This window comes from Pteropus alecto, unplaced genomic scaffold (genome assembly GCF_000325575.1).
Source record: "Pteropus alecto unplaced genomic scaffold, ASM32557v1 scaffold106, whole genome shotgun sequence".
Taxonomy (NCBI): domain Eukaryota; kingdom Metazoa; phylum Chordata; class Mammalia; order Chiroptera; family Pteropodidae; genus Pteropus; species Pteropus alecto.
Window position 1 is genome coordinate 11,925,884 of NW_006442103.1, and position 5,671 is coordinate 11,931,554.

A 5,671-nucleotide genomic window follows, 5' to 3' on the forward strand; every position below is an offset into this window, starting at 1 on the left:
ACCATCCCTATGCTTTCTGTGATTTCCATCTCCAAAGTCCCAGGGGACAATGAGTCCAATGCTGATCTCACTGGTCAGACTTCAGGCCACTGATTGGCCCTCTCCTCTGCATCCAGTCAGTCTCAGGAGCAGTAATTGAGCCACTACCTATTCAAGGCCACAGAACGATCATCCTTGGGCTTGAGCCCAACCTGCATACTCCAATCAATTTTACCAAAATTTCCCATAGAGAGGTATCAAGCCCTCACCCAACTGATAACAAAGAAGTTCATGGTTTTCCACTTGCTGTGTGTGTGCACGGCCACCTCAAGAACATCAGGGAGAACATGTGGCTGAGGCAAGACAAGATATGGGTCTTTCCAGAGAAATTCCTGTTCACTTGGATATTTAATTTAAAAAGACCTTGAGTTGGAGTATACCGGTCATTGTATAGGGGTCAGACAGGTAAACTGAGGAAATGAGAGTGTCTTAGAAATTGTTTAGTTACAAGGAACTGAAAGCCACTTAATAACTTAAGAAGAGAGGCTTTTATTGTAAAGATACAAGGAAATTCAGAGAACCAAGTTGCATCGTGGGGAAAGCAGAAGATAGATGGCAAGAAATAGGGAGCTGGTGAAAGATGAAGGAAGTAGAGATAGCAACTGTGGATGGCTCTTTGAGGAAGTTCAGTGATAAAACAGAGAAATGAGCCAGTAATCCAAGAAAATACTGGAGAAGAAAATGTTCTTGGAACGTAAATTGAGGAATAGGAGTCAGAAGAAGAGCGATAAGGAAACAAAAGATGAGATAATTAATGCACAGTAGATGCTCAGTAAGTACATGCAAATAAACAGAAACCACCTGGGCTGAAAAGCATTAAAGTTAAATCTGGCTCAAGGAACGCTGAGCATATTTTCTGCATTTCTGTCCTCCTGTTAGGTGACTCCACCCTGACTCCTCACACACTGCAGTGTGGGACGGAGGCACCACCCTCTAAGGAAATCAGTGGCCCTCCCAGAGGACAGCCAGGGGGACATGGAGACATAGCTGCAGTTGAACAATTCCTGAGGCCAGCTGCCTTTGGTTTCTAAATGAGACCAAAGAGAAGGGAAGAGAGCAGAAAGCAGTCAAGATCACGTTTCCAAATTGCTGCTGTGAATCATTATTAGCCAAATACCAGTTCCACTAGAAGCTGGTCTTTCTTTCAAAGGGGATTCTTGCTTCACGGCCAGCACAATAGGGCGTCTGGAGAAGTGGCCAGTGGTTCAAGCTAATTATTCTAGCCATCATATAAAAATTAAAGGGGTAAACTGAGTAAATGAGATGTCTTAGGGACATTTTAGTTATAAGGAACAGATGTTCATTCACGCTAACTTGAATAAAATGGAATTTAAGGACCCAGGGGAATATCACAGAATTGATTTTTAAAAAATACAATGGGCCTTATAGAAAATGGGGAGTTGACACGTTCTCTCTCCTTCTTTCTTCCTCTATACTATTTCCACCCAAACTTCATGTCTTTTACATCTTCTGTTATCTTTTTCTGTCTTTCTTTCTTTCTTTCTTTCTTTCTTTCTTTCTTTCTTTCTTTCTTTCTTTCTTTCTTTCTTTCTTTTTCTTTCTTTCTTTCTTTCCTTTTCTTTTTCTCTCTCTTTCTTTTCTTTTTCTGTCTCTCTCAGTCTCTCTCTCTTTCTTTCTTCTTTCTTTCTTTCTTTCTACCCAGGCCAGTTTCTGTGCTCATTCACCACTTTTATATAATCTATCATGAATGTCCTAAAATGAAATTAGATTAGATAAAATCATAAAATATGTAATTAATAAAAAAAAAGACAATAAAGGTAAAAATGATGAGGAGTGGAGATAAGAACAAATGGATCAATAGAAAACAAATAGCTTGGGGACAAACTTAATTTTAACCATATCAATAATCACATAAATATAAATAGTATAAACACACCAATTTCCAAGGCAGGGCTGTCAGACTGAATTAAAATAAAGTGTTAATAGAAAACAAAACCCCACTAACCTCGAATTCTGTGTCCTGCAAACAAAAACTAAGGGAATTTGTCACCAGTAGACCTGCCTTGAAAGAAACATTAAAAGTTCTTCAGAGAGAAGGAACATTATATAGATCAGAAATCTGGATCTACATAAAGGAAGAATATTAGAGAAGGCATAAATGAAAGTAAAATAAAAATCTTTATTTTTCTTATATGTATCTGACTTAGTTCAAAATAATAATAGGGACAATACATTGTGTGATTATAGCTTATGGATCAGAGACATCAATAATAGCAATAATATAAGAAACAGAAGAAATTGAGAATACCCTGCTATAAGATATCTAAACTATCCATGAAGCACGATAGTGTTACTTGAAAGAGTAATTTTAAGTGATATTGCAAACTCTAGGGCAACCACTAGAAAAAACTTTTAAGAAGTATAGCTGATGTACTAAGAGAAAAGTCATATAATGTGCTCAACTAAAACCAGAGAAGGCAGAAAGAGTAGCAGACTGAAAAAAGAAAAGAATTAGTACAGCAAACCGAAAACAGCTGCAAATGTGGTAGGCACTAATCCAACTATATCAATAATCATTTTAAATGTGAATGGTCTAAACATGCCAATTAAAAGCAAAGAAGTCAGAGTGGATTTAAAATAACTATCCAACTACGAGTTGTCTATAAGAAGCCTTTTAAAGGCACAGATATATTAAAGGTAAAGAAATGACGAAAGATATACCAAGCTAGAACTAATCAAAAGAACGTAGGGGTGGTTATATTAAAGACAGAGCAGACTTCAGAACAATGAAAATTATCAGAGATAAAGAAATCAATTAATGAAGAGGACATCACAATATAAATACCTAATAACAGAGCTCTAAAACGCAGAAACAGAACTGCAGAAAGAAGTAAACGAATCCACAATTCCGATCAGAGATTTTAACAATGCTCTCCAAATAATCGATACAATCAATAAACAGCGAATTAATAAGGATATTGAAGACATGAGCAATACTATCAACCAACTTGACCTAATTTACATCTATAGAATATTCTACCCAATAATAGCAGAAGACGTTCTTTTCAAGTGCACACACTAAATATTTACCAAGATAAACCATATTCTGAAACAAGTCTCAATAAATTTAAAAGGATTAAAATCACTCAGAGAATGTTCTCTGACCACAATGGAATTAAAGTAGACATCAACGACAGAAAGATATATGAAAAAATGCCCAAGTATTTGGAAACTAAACAGCTCACTTCGAAACAACCCAGGAGCCAAAGAATAAATCACAAGGGATATTAGAAAATATTTGATTGGGAAAAAAAAAAAAAAGCAAACGATATATCAGAATTTCTTTCATTTATTTTTTGAAGCTAAAGTAGGCTTAAAGGATGATCTATAGCATTGAAAACCTTAATATTAGAAAAATAGAAAGGTTCAAAATCAATGACCTATGCTTCCACATGCCCAAAGTAAGAATAAGGAAGTAAATAATAAAGATAAAAACAGAAATCAATGAAATGGAAAATAAAAATAATGGAGAAAATAAAACCAACTATTTCTTTTAAAATATCAATAAAAGTAATAACCTTCTAGGCAGACTGATGAGGGGCAAAGGAGAGAGAGAAAACAAATTACCAGTATCAGGAATGAGAGAAGGAGCATAACTATAGATCTTACAGACATTAAAAGAAGAATAAGCAAATATTATGAAACCTTTATGCCAATAAATACAACTTGGGTAAAATGGACAAATTCCCTTAAAGATACAAACTGTCAAAACTCAAGAAGAAGAAATAGCTTAAACAGCCATGTTTCTATTAGAGAAATTTGTTTGTAAAAACCTCCCCATAAAGAACACTCAAGCCTAAACAGCTTTGCTGGTGAATTCTACCCCAAAGTTAAGAAAGAGATATTGCCTATTTCACATAAACTCTTCCACAAAATAAAGGTTGAGAAGGTGCTCCCAACTCATTCCAACTCCAGCATTACACTGATCCCACAACCAAATAGTTATTTTAAGAAAATTAAACTACAACCTAATTTCCAGCATGAGCATAGACACAAAAATTCTTAATACAATTTAAACAAATTGAATCTAGCAATATATAAAAGAGCTAATACATCATGACCAAGTGGAGTTTATCCCCAGAATGCAAAATCAGTTTAACATTCAAAAATCAATCAATATAATTACCACATTAAAAGTCTAAAAAAAAATCATATATCTCAATAGTTATAGAAAAATTCAAAATATCCATTCATAAAAACTCTTGGCAAACTTAGACTACAAGGGAACTTTCTCAGCTTGATAAAGGGTATCTGTGAGAAAGCTACAGCTAACATCATACTAAATGGTGAAAAACTGAACATTTTTCTCCTGAGATGAAGAACGAGGCAAGAATGCCTGCTTTCTCTGCTCCTATCAACACTGTGCCGTAGATACTATCCAGAAGCAATCTGGGAAAACAAGAAGTGAAATAAAAGGCAGCCAGACTAGAAAGACAGAAATAAAATTCTTTTTTTTTTTAATGTGATACCTACAAACCAATGATTTATGCCCCAACTCCACCCACCTCTCACTTTGTTTGTTTGTTTGCTTTTTATGCCTACAGCACCCAGTCCTTCTAAGTGGTCTCCCATCCAAGTACTAACCAGGCCTGACCCTGCTTAGCTTCCGAGATCAGACGGGATCGGGTGTATTCAGGGTGGCATGGTCGTAGACAGAAATAAAATTCTTTATCCTAAAATTTACTAATTTCATAAGCTCATCATGTTGGCATGGTGAAATCTGGAAAAGTCCCAAACATCTGCTGGATACTGAATAATGCGTCCTGCCCCATTGTCCACTGTCACGCAGTCAGGGACTTCCATTCTGATGTCATCATGCTAGGGTTCTGATCAACTTTCTTCTCCCCACCCTGCCCTCCCCTCCCTTCATTTTCCCTCCTTCTCCCTTTCTTCCCAGGAGACCAGACAGTTAAATAGATCACTGCTCAGCTTCTGCTTGAAGATGCTCATCCATTTCTCTCCCTTTTTGATACCATCTCTCATTTCCAAGAGTTTAAATAGGTAAGATGGTCTCAGAATGTGCTTGTACTAGAGAGTTGCTCATCCAGAAAATGCAGGGAAGATGAAACTTCTGGGTATTAGGTAACTATATCAAGCTTCTCCTTGCTGGATAATAAGCTCTCAACGTCCTGATGGCGACAGGTGATATTTGAGTATGGACTTAGAGAGGAACAGGCTCAGCAGCTCGAGCTGCCTTGATTCTTGGTACTAAGCTGCTGCCAGCCCGGCAAAAGGAGTTGTCCATGGTGGCGCAGACATGTGACCAGAGGAACGCATAGGCGCTTGGTACCAAAGCGTTGCTGTGATAAAACGGGGGCACTTGCCTGACATTGCCCTCTCTATTCTCTGCTTTCGAGAACACTGTGGAGCTGTCAGTGGCTGGCATACACAGCCAAAGACCCAGAAACCTAGGTCCCTGTCATATCTTGTTCCATCTTCCCTTTATCAACTACTGTGATAACTCCACAAAGGTAGAATGGACCACCGCCACCCAAAATTTGGCTCCTAGTGTTAAGACTGACGATGCCATGTACACACATGCCAAGAGAGTATAAAAAGTTTGATTGTTCACATAGGTTTGAAAAGCAGTCAGCAGTCACACATCGAAAGA

General features: G+C 37.2%; 1 pseudogene; it reads right to left on the reverse strand.

Moving 5' to 3' along the window:
- Nucleotides 1-4,595: 4,595 nt before the first annotated feature.
- LOC112469181 lies at nucleotides 4,596-4,714 on the reverse strand (annotated as a pseudogene).
- Nucleotides 4,715-5,671: the final 957 nt, after the last annotated feature.